The sequence below is a fragment of the Thalia democratica genome, chromosome 5, assembly GCF_965202585.1.
Source record: "Thalia democratica chromosome 5, ktThaDemo2.hap1.1, whole genome shotgun sequence".
Classification (NCBI taxonomy): Eukaryota; Metazoa; Chordata; class Thaliacea; order Salpida; family Salpidae; genus Thalia; species Thalia democratica.
In genome coordinates, this window is record NC_139169.1 from 75,867,957 (window position 1) to 75,885,385 (window position 17,429).

At 26.3% G+C, this 17,429-nt stretch overlaps 1 long non-coding RNA gene across 1 annotated transcript; it reads right to left on the minus strand.

Moving 5' to 3' along the window:
• Window positions 1-1,258: 1,258 nt before the first annotated feature.
• On the minus strand, window positions 1,259-16,970 carry LOC145837126 (uncharacterized). Its single transcript, XR_014369917.1, has 4 exons — window positions 16,864-16,970; window positions 12,791-12,930; window positions 5,796-5,877; window positions 1,259-1,534 (listed from the first exon to the last, which is right to left on the minus strand). It is a non-coding gene; the product is annotated as an uncharacterized LOC145837126 (long non-coding RNA).
• Between the last annotated feature and the right edge of the window lie 459 nt (window positions 16,971-17,429).

The window sequence follows — 17,429 nt, forward strand, 5'->3', positions numbered from 1 at the left end:
GCACTGAATAAAAAAGTCTTCTGCAGGCCTCAATCACTTAAAATACTTGTATTGATAAATAAAATTACTGTTTTAAACAAGAAAGTTAATAAAACAAAAATTTTCAAAGCACTTAATATTACGAATTAACAAAGTAAGATATAAATTGTAAGTTTCAATAACTTTGACTTTTATATTACATTCCACTAAAAAAAGTATGTTTTTTAAAGATAAGTATTCCGAGGGCTCCTGGTCTAGATAAATTTATTCGATATAAAAATATGTTAGCAGAAATTAACAACAAATTCTGTGATGCTGAACAGGTATTGTGTATATTTATCAAACCAAACTTTGCTGGCATGTAAATTTAAAATCAATGATTTATCATGAAATACTAGTCCTTCATAAACAATGTACTCCAAGTAAGAATCGCCAAGAAGACTCGTGTATATATATTGTGAACCAAAGAGTAGCACAAATAAATATTGAAACAACGGCCCTATAGAAATGTAAAAATATTTTATAAATTTTTGAAGAAAACGAAAATTCTAATGACTGTCATAAAATCCTGACAGAAATCTGGCGAGCAAACAATATCATCTTTTTTTTCTTTTTAATGTAATCTTGTAAGACTTCTTGTCTAATAAAATAGACAAATCTAAATTCTTAAATGTTACATACATAGTTTAGCATTCTGATCTAATTTATGATCAAAACTAATTAAAAATTTATGTGCCTTAATTGATAAATGCAAAAAGTGAATTACCTACTTTTACCAATTCTAACAATATTTCAACGTTTTTATATCTAACAAAATAAATATTATACATTAACAAAATTCAAATTTAGTACTCTATGTTTTTACTTGCAAACTTACTTATTAACAACGAAGAAAGTTAAGTAACAATTTTTCTAAACTTTAAATTTAAATTGACTTGACACTTAAAAATACACCAATAAAAGCACTTTGAAATACTTCATACAAACTCTAAACAAGTACGAAATAGTTTAATAATCAGCTAAATCTCAGCTATAAGCTTTATAAATTTTTGTAAAAAAACTTATACAAAAATCATCTCCTAAATACAATTTCAACCTATTACAATTGCAGAAAATATTGAAATGGCGAATTGTACCAAAATATAAAAATATAATACCTAGTACTTTTAATTTTGAATAATTTACAAAAAATCAACATAAAAAAAAAGAACTTTTAACCTACAAAACTTTATGAAAATATGAAGTGCTAGTAAAAAACTTAAAATTTAATATATTTTTACTAAAAAGACAAAAAAAATTCTTCTAACTTTAATTTAACTACAACAACAAAAAATATAAAGTTAGCTGGAGTAGGAAGCTTGATATGAAAGTGCACATTTTTAAAATGTGGAAATTTTAGATGTTTACTGTAATGTAGATACTGCGTGTCCCGTTTGAATTGTGGAAGTTTGAATTGTTCTTTCTCAAGTCCAAAGACGTTTGTAGTTATATTTGGCAACAGCAATGCTCTTTTTGATCTCAAGCGTGACATTCAAGTTGTTACTCCGTTTTTATCCTGTAAAAAATATTTGATGAAATTTGAAATTAGCACGTCTCTTGTTGTCCAAAACAAATTTTAATTTTACAAAAATTTGTCCCAATGTTACGTTAGTACTTTTAATTTATAACTTTCACTTTTGTTTCAAGTGATTTTGTTTATAAAACTGACGTTTTTTCATTTGGAAATTATCTCCATATTTTACAAACTCTACAAAATTTAAATGTGATCAAAAATTAAGAACATATTTAAAAGTTACTGCCCTGCTATGGCTACTTAAAAATTTTTATATATCATTTAAGCTTACTCGTATATTTGTAAACAATTTCGTATTAACTGTATGTGCAACTATACATGGATAAAAGTTAAGATTTATTAATTGAACTACTTCAAGACTTTTTTATTAGCATGATACAACAAACTGTATTAAAATTTAACTAAACTACTTCAAAAATTAATCGAATTAAATAGAAAATATTTTATTTAACACCATAGCTGTACATAAATATTACTTAACTCTACTAAACAAATCTTTTTATGTATGAATGTAATAAATGGTACAGTAAAAATGTTTAGATTTTAAGAACTTGAAAAAAAAAGTTAGCTACATCACATAGGTACTTCTACTTAATTTAAATTAAAACTGGTTGTTTTTCTATTAAAAACACTTACTAAATAGTAACTATTTGCACACAACACAATGCTTTTAAATTCGTTTTTTGTTTTAAAAATAAATTATATTATTTAATTTCGAGAACAATGAAAAGCTTTGAATTAAATTTATCCAATAGTAATAAATACATACACTATTTTATCTTAAAAATATTTAATTATAACTTAAAATTTAAATAAGTCTCTTTTTTTCTACGAATAGGTTTAAAAAAAAAATTTGGTCAATTATAAGAACAATAAGTTTATTTATATCACTTCCCACATTTTTTTCATCTTATAAGTACATTAATTGTTACAATACTCTTAGCTCAAACAATCTTTTACAAATCCCAGTTTTTTTTTTACTTAAACTATCTTGTGGTACATGAGTTTTAAAGTTTGTTACTATACAAAAGCTCTTGTAATAAATGCATTAAAATTAATGAAAAAGTTGTTTATTTGGTAGAACAACTTATTAAGTTACAGTTTTACTGAACAAATAAATTAGGTTTTAGTTTGTTGTAGTTAAAAAAATAATAAGGATTTTTTTGACCATGATAGCAAAAATTCAAATTGTTATTTTAGTTCTTTTTGATTTAAAAGCTTAGCTTTAGATAATCAATAAAAAATGAAAAGGATAAAAAGAAACATAGTAAAATTTTGCGACATAAAACAAACTAGAAACTATTTGACAGAAATAAGTTGCAAGATAAAATGTTGGAATCTGCTAGTGTAACTTAATTTAGATATTTTTATATTAAGTTGAACTCACTCAAAACAGCTTTATATGACTAACTGTAAAATATTTATTTAGAAGTTTATAAGAAAAAACAACTGTGAAAAAAGTTAAAAACAGAATAGTTTTTTCCAAACTGGCTTTAATTTTGACTCTAAAAATAATTTTGAATACTGAATGTTTACAAAACAGTGCAACTAATATTTCGCGAATGTACATTAAATCATTTATAATTCAATAAATAAAACATAAAATAACTATAAAAAAAGATTGTTTTGCTTTTTTTTTTAATTATAGTTTTATTTAAAAAAAATAAATCAAAAGCTTATAAGAATACTTATATTGTTTTACAAGATACAAAACTGAAGCACAATGACAGTCTATCTAATAAAATATTATGAAAATTATATAACTATTCCAAAAAAGACCTTTATTTATTTAAATTTTGGATAAATACAAAAAATTTAGTTTTTATTTTCGATTGATTATAAAAGTTTTAGAAAACAATTTTTTTTATTAGGAAACTTTTTAGTCCCTGGTATAATACCAGCCCTGACAATAAAAAACCAAAATGTTCAATTCATTCTTAAAAAGACTATAATTTATATTTTAACACTTAGGTTAGGTCTGCTGTTAAAATTATGATGCATGATGCTTTACATTAAAGTAAGTATATATTTTTGGAATTATTTTCAGTTAATTAAGTTATATAAAAAAATATTAGTTATTAAAAATAGTATAAAAAATAGTTTGTTTATGATTTTAAAACATTGAAAACATTTTAACTTTTCAATTCTTTTAAATCATATAAAGAATCTTTCCTGAAAATTTAGGTATCTAGCCCAGCAATCAAAAATTATAAGATACATATTTGGTGAATTTCTAAAAATCAAGAAAACTGAAGATGAAAAAGTTACACATTTGTATCCGAAACTTTTAGTGAAAAGTAATATATCACAAAGTTTATTATTTTTTTTGTTCTATAAAAAGTTACTTTTAATTTATACAGAGTTTACTAATAATTTTGCTTATATAAGAGCTGTTGAAATTTGTAAAAAATGTCCTAACCCTTCCCATCCCCCTATGCCCTTAGAGTTATTATTTTAGTTATTTGCTCTTACTTTTTTTTATTTTCCTTAAAATTTGTTTTCTTAGTCTAGTTTTTGGGTCACTCAAGCTGAATTTTTTTCCCAACAAAGTGTTATGATTTGTGTGCACACTTTTAGAATTTTCCCTCTGCACTAGTAAAATATAGAAAACTGTAGAAAATCTCAGTTTTAGAAAAAAAACAAAAGGAAAAAAGAAATTTTTTAAATTTTTACTACTAAAAGGTGACTCGGGCTTGTTTGGGATTTTGAAAACACTTAGGCTGACTCAAACCATCTCAGGCTATTTTTAAGTTTTGTGAAAAATTCAGTTCAGTTATGATATTGTTTGTGACCTTATCTTTTCTTCTTAAAAGTCATGTTGTAATTTAACACTATTGTTAATATTTAGGTACTTTATATATTTAAAATTTGTTTAAAGTTTTGTAATAGTTTTAGCTCATTGTTGTAAATTGTGATTCAAACTAAGGCTTCTTAAGGCTAGCTAGTAGCTGTAGCTCACACTATTTTTGCTCATTAAACCTGGGTTATTTGCCACTAAGAAGAGTGGCAGTCCTTTAAAAACACAATAAAACCTTTTACTTTACTTTTTTACGTTGCTTGGTAATTTTCAATAAAAGATACAATTGTAATTATCAAGAGTCATTATGTGTAATATAAAAGTAATTTCTGTACACAATACCAGTAACAGTTTAGGTGACATTAGAATAAGCCACAAGTAGACAGAACAAATAAAAATGCCCTTTACTTATCTGTACAGCAGCTAGCAGTATTCTGTGTCCTTGTGGATAATTGCACTTTTTTAAAATATTGAATATGAAAAATAACCAACATTTTTTTTTCCATTTCAGAATTTTTGAAATTAAATGGCAACTCTGACATTAGAATTGCACAAATTAGTTTATAAAAAGTATATAGAGGTACTAAAACAATAATAATAATAGAAAGTATGTATAAAAAAAATCCATTTTTATTTTAAGATTTAGTATATGGTATACCTTTATTTTAAAACAACTATTTACTCAATTTCAAAACCTATTGTTGAGAATATTTCTGAAAATTTATGTCATATTAGTTTAATTTTTTGCTGACAGACATGATTTATTAAATACTAAATTCAAGTTTTGTCCTTTATACTTGTAATAAGAAAACTTATAAAAGTACTTTAATATATTTAGATATCAGTAAACAGGGTTGTACGTTCATACACTCAAGCTGCTCAAGATAACTCAGACCAGTTTAAAAAAAAATTAAAACTCAAGCAATTTTGAACTTTTTTGAAAAAACTCAAGTTTGACTTTCTGTTAAAAAATTCAAGCTGGTTTTGATGTTTTTTTTAATATCATGCTAATGTTTTTGACTTAAAATCTTTTTTTTTCAAAATATTGAGTTCTCTTTATAATTTTTGCTATTTATTTGGTAGTATGTTTGATTAACAGTCATATTTTACATTTTTTGGCTATAATATAATTTTTAAAAGTCACAGGCTAGTTTTTTGGTCACTTAGGCCAGCTTTTCTTGAGTCAAAAAATGTCAACCATGAACAAATATAGAAGTAAAGTTGTATTTTACAATACCACATACCAAAAAAATATTGCTCAAGCAAAAGTATTGTAAAATATCATTTGTATATTTATTCAGGGTTGCCACTCTTTGAATCAAAAAGTCTGAATGCCCAGAGTAAATATAATGAATATACCAGAGTATAAAGTAAATTTATGAAGTCAGTACCTGGTTTAGTAAATAGCAATGTATAGTTGTATAGCAATGTGTATACTAAACTTACAGTTTGTAAAACTTTTGGTATTAAAGTTGCAATTTAGCTGACGGAGGAGGTGTTAGACTGGATCCCAGAGCTTTCGTTTGATCTGTAAAAAGAAAAAAAAAAGTTTCTAGAAAGATAATAATTTTCACTAAAAAATTGCTTAACCCAGAGTTTCAACTACTAATACCACATACCAAAGTTTCTCAATAAGTTGTTACTATTACTAATGCTACTAGTAAGTATTTTTAGGTGAAGTCATTAAATAGTTTTATTACTATAAGTGCTGTATTTTATATATAACTTTTGGGCATAGGGAGTCCAGCTTGATTTTTACTAGTTTATCTTATTTTATAGTTTTATCTGTGCTATCAGATATTTTTAACCCCTTAAAAAATTTAAAGTAATTTTTGAGCTATGAGCAATCAAAGTTGGTGACCTCAATAGGTTCCTAATGGTAGGCGCAAACCAAAAACGCCAAAAAAGACCATATCACTAAAAATCTATCTCTTCCTTCATTTTTTTAACTAATCTTCAAATTTTCACAGATAGTCTATTATTAAATTAAAAAAATTGAATGCAGAATTTTCTTTGATTTAAAATTTTTATTTTTTAATGTTCTAAAATCCAACATTCAAAGTCTTTTAAACTATAAAAGGAATTTTTCCTGAAAATTTGAGGTCTTAAGAACAAAAAAATGAAGGAGAAGATATATTTTTAGAAATTTTTTAAATTTCCAAGAAAACTGAACCCAAAAAGTTTGCGGTCCATATGTTTGTATCAAAAACTTTTTATAAAAAATACAATATCTCAAAAGTTACTTAGTTACAAAAGTTACTCAAAAAGATTATTTTGTTCTATAAAAACTGACTTGCAGTTGGTACTTCTAGCTTTCATATAAGATGCTATGTTATTTTTAGTAAAAAAAATGTCAGATTCCCCCTATACCCTTAATATATATATTTTTTAAATTCTGCTTATTTTTATATACTTCCCCAATCTACTTCAAGTTAAACAAAGTTAAGTAAAAAATAAATAAACAATGCCATTATGAGTAAAAGACTAGTAACATATATTTTCCTAAACTTTAACCACCAGCACTACATTTTACTCAAAGTAATTGTAAAACTAAAGGCCACTGACTGAATTATGTTTTGCTAAGAATTTTTTGTGTATCTAAACCACTTTCTATGGCCTTAATGAGTTTTACTTATTCAAGGGCATATAAGGTGGTCCACCTTGATTTCTACAAGTTGATCTTATTTAATGGTGTTTAATCTGAGCTATCAGGCATTTTAACCGCTTGAAAATGTAATTTTTGAGATATGAGCCATCAAAGTTGGTGACCTCAATAGATTCCTAATGGAAAGGTAAACCAAAAACGGAAAAAAATACTATTAAAAATCTATCTTCTCCTTCACTTTTTAACTAATCTTCAAATTTTAATAGAAAGTACATTATTAAATTTAAAAAACATTTATTGCAGAAATTTTTTTAATTCTAAAAAACAAAAACTTTATTAAAAAATCACTTATTTTTTTTGTAATTCTTTATCTCAAATTTAATATTTTTATAATTGCAAATTAAATATATTTTAAACTAAAAAAATGGACATCTCCTGGGAGTTTAAGGTGTTTAGCTTAAAAAAGGAAGGAGATTTTTAGTCATTTTTTAAATCTCTAAGAAAATTGATTCCAAAAAACTTGTGGTCCATTTTGTTTGTATCAAAAGCTTTTTACAAAAATTACAATATATCAAAAGTTAAACAAGATTTTTTAATTCCATAAAAACTGGCTTGTAATTAGTACTTAAAGCTAACATAAAAGTTAAACCTATCTATAAACCTTTAAATTAAGTTTCCAGTTTATTAAGCTTTAAAAGTTCTGTAAGTATTTTGAACTATTATTTCATAAAAGTTAATACAAGTTTTAATCATGTTATAAACTCTTGATAGCAAGGGTGTTGTATTAAGTCATAAGGTTGCAGTGAAACAAAAATACTTCATGAATTTTGTTGTCAAACTTAAATCATGCGATTTAAATGCTATAGCAATCTGTGCACAAATTGTATATTTTATATGAAAAACAAAACTGTAACAGTTGATGTGTAGTTGTAAATCAGGCTTTTCAAACTTTTTTTCGAAAGACCCCCTTCAAAAAACAAAAAAGCTATGGTCACCTCTAACGAGATTTCTCAAAAAAATACCATTAAAAACGCTTAAGACCTTTTAATTAATTCTTCACTATCAACTTCAAAATATATAGTGTAAGTTTCAAATCATAACCTCATGGTCCCCAAGGGAGCCATTTAGTCCACTTTTAAAAACCCTGTTGTAGACTGTATTGTTCTAATCCCCTATGATATCATGTTATGTTGCTTGCTTGGATATAAATTAAAAACTATGATTATTTATTTTTATACTTGCAGTTACACTACAATATAATAGTTTCATTTTTAGCAAAACTAGTAAAATTTTTCATGAATATGAATAGAACCTTTAACAAATACTGAAAAACTTCAACATAAGGGTAATCGTTAAGTAAGGGCTCTTAAATTGATACATAAACATATTAAAATTACAGATTTTCAGACCAATAGTTTTAGAGACCAAGATTAATTTAATAACAATGACTATCAAACCAACCAACAATTCAGAAGAAAAAGGTGAACAGGATTTAGCCAACAAGGAAGCCAACCAAGCTGAAGTTGCTGAAAACAAGCATGATGAAGCCCACTCTGAAAACGTTCAGCATGAAGCAGATGAAGTCTCCATGGACTCAGATGAGGATGAAAAATGGGAACTTGCTGTCTTAGAGGAAGAGAGGAAACTTGCTTTAGAGGAACTACATAGGCAACAAACGGCTGAAAGCGTTCAGCATGAAGCAGATGAAGTCTCCACAGACTCAGATGAGGATGAAAAATTAGAACTTGATGTCTTAGATGAAGAGAAAAGACTCGCTTTAGAGGAAAAACATAGGAAACAAATGGCTCACTGGCAGATGTTAAGAAACTGGCACGTTCAAAAGCTGCTTGAATGTGTTGTATACAATCAGCACCTCCCATACAACCTTAAATTAAAGTGGTACAACCTCTTCAACCAAAACCAAGACAGGCTATTTACACGGGAGGTCATGATCCAGTGCAGGGCGGCAGAAGACAGCGCCTACACGTTCAACGGCGGGGACTTAATGAGCCTGGCCATCGAAGACAAGAAGCTCATAGGTAACGTGTTGGACTTGATAATCATCAAATTGAAGTGCAAGGACACTCCTGTGCACTACATTGAGACATCCACAACTGAGTTGATTAGTGTCACCAGGGAAGGCATCCCAAAATTTGAAGAGGACAAGGAGCTGGTGATGGGCGTTTACAACCTCAGTTTGAGCGAAGATGTGCAGCACTGGATTTTGTTCATGCTTTGCAAGGCTACGAGAACAATTTACATCATTGACTCCTTGGCTGGTGAAAACAGAGAGCGCCAGTTAACCCTTGGTAAGAATCTGCTTCAGTGGTTTACTGAGATCAACCACAAAAAACAAGAAGATGACAAAGGAAAGGGTCCAGAAAATAAGCCAATCATTTACGCTGGAAAAAAGTCCAGGACGTGCACTCTTGTGACCCTGAACCTACCGGTTGGAACTTTGAGGACTTTGATTGGTCAATTGAGTGCATTGAGCACGACCTGCAGAAGGATGGGACCAGCTGCGGGTTGTTCTGCATTCAGTTTGCTCTTCAGCTGGTGGAAGAACACCCTGACATTCCTGACAAGCTGAACATTGATCCGGACATGATGAGCATCAGGAAGAAGCACTTTGCCACCCTCCTGCAAAGCGTAGATGAAAGAATATATAAACTTCAATAGATGTTTCTCTAACTGCAATTTGACCGGTGACTGTTTTACACAGCTTTGTTGTATTTTAAAACGTATAAGATGAGTTAAAACAGTTTTTATAAATTTATTAGGTAATTTTTTGATTTATTTTAGTAGAAAATTCTTGGCAGTGTTGAATTATTGTTCTAAAAGTTTTTTTTAACTTTTTGTATTTTTCCCCTATATTGTTTTAAACAGTGCCATGTTGTTAGGCTGTGAAATAATAAGGATTTTAAAAAGTTTAAATGTTTCTTTTTCACTGCTAAATGTATATTATACTTGTAAAGCTCTTATATTGTTTGGAAAATTAGAAAATTTTAGTTTAAAATGGTTTGTATATTTTATTTTGAATTGTACATGTAACATTTTTACATGAAGTGCAATTCTTAAAAGGCGTGACAATTTGTTTACTTCTTATTTTCATTGCTTTTCTATAAATAAAATAGAGATCATTTATAATTTTTTAAAATTTTCTTTAAAAACCTTTGTGCATAAATATTTACTAGTAGGGTTTCTAATGTACATTTTATGTTACTAAACAGTATAAAGGCCATAGGGGGATTGGCCATGTTTTTTAAAAGTAAATCTTAAATCATTGAGTTGTTAGGAAGCTTTAAGTTGCTTTTTACCATTTTAAGAAAAATTAAAATCAGTTTTTGAGATATGGTCGGTCAAAGTTAGTACTTAGGTTTTACTCCGCATAATAGGTTCCTATGAGGAGTAAAAACTACAACAGCAAAAAATGACTATTTTGTTTAAAATCTATCTCCTACAATTTTCAAGCAATCTTCTCCAAACTTTTACAGTCTAACCTTTATACAATACAAAAAAAAACATTACCATAGACTTTTAAGTAAAAATATTTTTTTTTTAAATTTATAATTTACTAAAACTCATAAGTTATGTTTTTTGAATAATGTAAGAAACCTCCTTAAACATAAAGAGGATTGCTTAAAAAAATAGGAGGAGATAGATTTTTAGTGTTGTCTTAAATTTCAAGAAAATTGACCTCAAAAAATTTGTGGTCTAAACAGTTGTATTGGAAACTTTAAAAAAAAAATATCTCAAAACTGATATTTTTGAATTCAATAAGAAAACTGGCTTGTAGTTTATACTTAAACCTTTTAAATAAAGATTTTTTTTTATTTGTTGGGACACCCCTCTATGGCCTTGATTTATTTAGCTTTTAAACGTAATAAACCAACCAAGACATATTAATGGACAATATTATTTTAAACATATAAAGAAACTACTTATTTTAACTTCAATCATAGTTAAATTTATGTATAAAAAAACGTTCGAGGTAAACTTATAAAAAAACTAGTAGGACTTTCAGATATATTGTATAACTCGGTTATATAAATAGCACTTTTTGGTTTTCTGTTTTATTTTCATTCTCTGAGGCAAAAAAAAAGCTTGACTTAAATTAAACTGTTAGGAGTTTGTGATTTTTATTTTTATATAAGACTTAAAAGCTAAAAAAAAAAATTGTTAATTAAGCTTGAATACTTAAAGATATAGCATTAACAAAAAAGTTAGTTACTTAAAAAGAAATACATTATTCTTATAAAAATTTAGTTTGAAAATAATAAAAACTAGCCTGATAGTTAGTAAAAAACAAAACAAATTTGCTTTTACAAATAAATTTAAAGAAATCAGAGTCATATTAAACATTTTTAACAAAATAGCATGAGTTTTTCTGCAATTTTCAGATAGTCTTAGTAGTCCGAGTGTGTGACAATTTTATCAATAAACAAATTTTGAGACAACAACCATGGAGCTTTAAGAATAGCTTAATAGCAATTTAACAGAAGCAGATTTAGTATTTCAACAACTGATTTAATTAGTGTACAAATAAATTATGACCCTCTTAAGTAGGCTACTACTAATATAACTAATTATATTTAACACAGTATAATATTTTCAAGACCATGGAAGGGTCCAAGCATTTATCTTACAAAACTTAGGATTAGTATTAAAGCTAAATTGTAAAAAATATATAATCTTTAAATTATTTGAAGTAGAGTTATATAAAAGTAGTTATACTCAAATTAAGATGAATAGCATTACTATCACTTTGTTTTCAAATGCAAAGTATAATAAATTTCTTCATAGTGTATGGGCAGCATACAGGCTACAGGACAGATCTAATAGAATATATAAATTAATAGTAGTTAAAAATTATATAATATAGAGAATAATAATATAGAGCAGGGTTTTTTCAAAGTGGGCCAATTACAGATATGACACTCAAGTGGTCACAAGCAGCAAAGGGGTAAGAGGGGGGCATGAGCAGTAAAGGAGCCATAGGGGGGCATTAGGCCATAATTTAAAACTAGATATTCTAGAGTTGCAGATGAAAAGCAAAAAAAAAAGGTCTTAGGTGGTTTTACGGTAATATTTGAGTTATGTTGTTAATGGGGACATGGATTTTTAAATTTCTTTAAAGAGGGCCATTTGTAAAAAAGTTTGGGAAACCCTGATATAGAGTAAGATATTTTTAATTTAAATCAAAAAAAGTTTATTTTTTGAAATATCAAGAAAACTTATATTCATTAATATTTTTCTGAAGAATAATCAAAAATTTGAGGTTAAACTGTTTATATTAAAAGCCTTATTTTTTAAATTTATTTCTTCAATAACGCTGTCTTAATCATTAGTTACATATTTTAGTTTTTTTTTATAGTAATTTATACCTCAAATCATACAAAAACAAAAAATATACCAACAAATGATAATTTTTTAACTTTATTACTTCACTATTAATTCAAGGAAATATAACTGTATACAAGTAACTGTAAAAATAAAAACATTTAAGTTAATTTTTATAAATAGTATTTGGTCTAACATAAGTGTAAATTCTCTTTTTACAAGGTGGTTGTTCTAAAATTTCAAGTACCTAAACAAGTAAAATTAAATACTATCAGTTACCTAAAACTTTAAACATGTATAGAGATAGATTAAATGAATAAAAACAGCTATTACTACAAAAAGTATGAAGTTGAAATCATAAATTGCCAAATTTGCATCAAGTATATAATCACTAACTTCTTTTATTGCTAATTTATAGTTTACCGAACTATAATATAAAAAAGTTTAAAAATTTAGTTTTAAAAATACTTATCAGTTTACTTTCACAAAAACTAACTCATTTATAATTTTCCATATTTTTTGCCTACTGAAATGTTGGTTGCAATTCTCAAAAACGGTAAAATATTTCAGCTTCTAGCTTTACTCCAACTAATTTCACACTAGTTGCATATGATTCATAGGCTATGGTAGATGACTCTAAAAAAAAATTATTAATCCGTTAACAAACATTGTCTGTAATTGTAAACTTATATAAATTATATTGAACTAAGTTTTATTTTGTTAAGTACTTAGTTCAGACAGTTACTAAGTTTCACTTATGAAAGGAATATAAAACGGGATTCTTATTCATTCAAGAGCAAATAGATTTCACAATTGTCATTACTTGGATCATGTACAAAACTAGAAACTGAGACAAAAGTCTATTTTAGCACATATAATAAAATCAAATTTAAACAGTACCCTTTCTTTATTAAACTAACACATGCTTCTGTGTATTTACAAGTTATTATTTTATAATTTCTGTGTGTTAACAAGTTAACACACTCCATAAAAGCTATGAAAGTGCAGTAATTTAGGGTTATCCTTAGTTTTATATATACACTTAAAAATTCAATTTAAAGGAATTTTCAGCTTTGTTTTCAAAATAAAAACAATTGCTTTGCTAATGAACATATACTACTGAATTTCATTTTATCTGGAAACTTAGGTGTCTCTTAAATTGTTAATAATAGTGTCACTTCATTGAGGGAATAGAGAGGTTTCTTCTTGATTTTTACAAGTTAATCTTATTTTGTAGAGTTTAATCTTAGCTATCATACGTTTTGAACTACTTATCAAAATTCAAAGTAATTTTTGAGATATAAGCAATCAAAGGCGGTGACCTCACTAGGTTGCTAATGGAAGGCACTAAGTAAAAGCACAAAAAAAGATTTTTCTTCATTTTTCAATAAATCTTCTTCCAACTTTCATAGTAATTCCATTACTAATATTTTACTTGATTTAGTGCAACAATTTTTTCCAACTTTAAAAAATAAAAATTTTCTAAAAAAAAACATCTATTTTTTTGATTTTTCTATCTAAAACCTAATACTAAAAGTCTTTTAAATTATAAAAGCAATGTTTGCTGAAAATTTGTGGTCAAAAAATGAAAGAGATAGAATTTTAGTGATTTTTTTAACTTCCAAGAAAATTGACCATGAAAATTTGTGGTCAATACGTTCGTGTTGGAATCTTTCTACAAAAACATCTATATCTCAAAATATAACTAAGCATTTTATATTCTATAAAAACTGACTTTAGTTTAAGCTTTCATATAAGAGCCAATGTTAAGGGCATAGGGGAGATAAAACAATTTTTTCACAATTTTATCTTATTTTATTTAGTTTTTACAAGGCTACAAGATGCTTTTTACAGATTTAAAAAACTCAAAATAACTTTTGAGATATAGCTGGTCAAAGTCAGAGGCAACAGTAGGTTTCTTATGGGAGGCACAAACTAAAACAGCAAAAATTGACTAAATCACTAAAAATCTAGAAAATTTAGTCGGAAAGAATTTTATAAAAATTAGAAATTTTATATAAAAAAAAAACAAAAATTATTTTTTTTTGTTTTTTTATCACACAATTGTAATTTATTAATTTTATTAATTCTAAATATTGCAAGGACAATTTCCTGGAAATTTGAGGTAGTTATCTCAAAAAACGTAGGAGGAGATAGATTTTTTGTGATTTATTATTATTTGTTGTTTTAGTTTGTGTCTCCTATAAGGAACCTACTGTTGCCTCCAACCTTGACTGGCAATAACTCAAAAATTATTTTAAAGCTACATTTTGTAACTCAGTAAAAACTATGTAAATCAAGATAAAATTGTGAAAAAAGTATTTTTAACTCCCCTATGCCCTCAATTTTTATTTAAAAAATGTTGAAACCCCCTATGCCCTTTTTGCACTTTTTAAATATTTTTGTTTACTTTTACTGTTAGTTTTTTTATATACTATTTGTTGCTAATGATAGTGAAAGCTACTATAACAATAAATTTGTTAGGTCTATATTCAGCTTTTAAAGATAATTTTAAGCTAGTGTCGTTCCCAACTTGAACTTTAGTTTATTTAACTAATATTTTTTTCTGTTCCTTTTGATAATGTTTACATTAGAATACTAAAAACAATACTTATGAAGGACAGTGCCATTCTAACCATGAAAAATGATGTAATTGAATGTTATTTCAACTATTTTAAGAATTATTGTTGAATATGTTTCTATAATTAGCTGCATATTTGTGTTTTATATTCATACTGTTTTACTTGTACTAATTTTTCAGTTATAAGTGTTTTTATGTTGATTATGACTTCATAAATTGATTTTTCTTTTGAAACTTTGTAATTATTAAGAGGGAAGAGTAAGTCATATTGAGATGATGTACAAGAATACAAATACAAAGTACTAAAATATAATGTAATTTGTAGGTTTGGTACACAAGATAAAACAATATGAATATAAAAATACAAATATACTGCAACTATAAAAATGTCATTAGCAGGGCAAAGCAAAAATTTCATTTTGAAAATAAAGCTTAAAATTTCCTGTAATTTTAATCAAAGTCTGAGCAAATAAAACTAAGGACCCAATTTTGTTAAATAAAGTTTTTCCACCAGAAGTACATAAAAGTAAGGTTTTTACAAAAATGTAACAAAGTTCAGGTTTTTTTTGTGTATTTTGTCTTTATTTTCAAGTTCTCTATTTTCAGGTTAAATGGTTACCATTTGTATAGGACAAACAACAACAACAACAACAAAAAAGCTAAAATATTTTGTTCTAGGACCTTGTTCACTAAGAACCTTCTTGTTAATTAGTGACACACCAAAGATACCTTTTAACCTCTTATCCAGGAAATATTTGTCAAGACTGATTATTCTTAAAAAATTACTTTTTTTTTGTATAATAAAAAATAACTTATGAAAATAAATGACATTTTAAATTATGGCCAGTTTTTAACTAAACTCTTGGACACAACAAACGCCTAAAATTGTTTTGTTTCTTAATAATGCTTTTTTTGTGTTTTAATTAGGTAATTTTTACATTTTATTTTAGAGTAGCTGGTTTTGGATTTTATATTTTAGAAAATTTTGATATTTGATTTTGTAGTTTTCACCAAAATGAGTGTTTGCCAAATGTGGTACAATATTTTCTTTCTAAAATAATCGGTATTTTGCACAGGGTTCTCATGATGGTTTGATAATTCAACTAGGTGGACCATAATATTGAAACCCATAGGTCAAAATATATACAAAAAAGGTAACTTTACATATGACAATAACCCATACAAGTTTGGGAGTGATATAATTACGGCCATAAGGGGGGTCCAACATTTTTTTTTTACAAAAACTAACTTTGGCTTTTATATGAAAGCTTTAAGTACAAACTACAAGCCAGTTTTTATAGAATTTAAAAATATCATTTAACTTTTGAAATATATAATTTTTGTAAAAATTTTCTGATATAAATTTATAGACCTCAAATTTTTCGGAGTCAATTTTCTCAGAAATTTAAAAATTCACTAAAAATCTATCTCCTCCTTCATTTTTCAAGCAATCTTCTTTAAATTTTTAGGAAATGTTCCTTATACTAAAAAGAAAAAACATTACATTAGAATTTTAATAATTCAAAAAATTAAAATTTTATCAAAAAAGTTTAAATAAAATAAGTGTTTTTTTTTTCAAAAAAATATTTTTACAATTTTTTTTTTTTAATCTAAAGTAACTTTTTATTATTATTGTATAAAGATTGGACTGTAAAAGTTTGAAGAAGATTGCTTGAAAAATGTAGGAGGAGATGGATTTTAAATGAAATAGTCTTTTTTTTGCTGTTTTAGTTTTCCTTTCCCATAGGGAACCTATTATGCGGCCCAACTTTGACTGGTCATATCTAAAAAAGTAATTCAAATTTTTTTAAAAGATAAAAGGCATCTTGAAGCTTAGAAAAACTCAATAAAATAAGATCAACTTGTAAAAAACATGGTTTACCCCCCCCCCTAGGGCCTTAATTATGTTTTAATAATTAATTATGTTTTAATAATTAACTGAAAAGTTTTAAAGATGCAGGTATATGTTATGTAATTTCTCAATTTACCTTCATAGAATTACATTCATTCAAAAGTGACTAATTGCAAACCATTTACAAGTGTCCAATTAAGATCTCAATTAATTATGTTTTATGATCATTAAAATTAATTTTACTGAAACTAAGGGAAATAACCTATAAGTATGTAATTTTCAAAAACATATCATAATCAAAAAAGCTTTACTGAAAACTTTTGTATTCAAAGTTATTTTTTAATAAAAAAAATAGGAAGCGCTAAACATTCAACAGCTTTGTATTTTGATGTTTCAAACCTTTTAAGTCGTATCACAGTATGAATAGAAACCTTTTTAATTCTACTGTAAAATTAAACAGAAATTAATAAAAATATTTTATACATTAACAAATTACAAAATACCTAAAAGCAAACGTAGTTGACAATTCGTTTTTAAATGTCTAAGCAGTAGAAAATATTTTGGTTTTATGTAAGATGTTTTGATACAAAACATTTTAATTTATTGATACTAAAAACCACAAGGAATTTTATGTAGCTATTTAGATACAGTCAAATAACACAAAATGACAAAGTTGTAACGTTTTGAATTTTTGAAAATAAC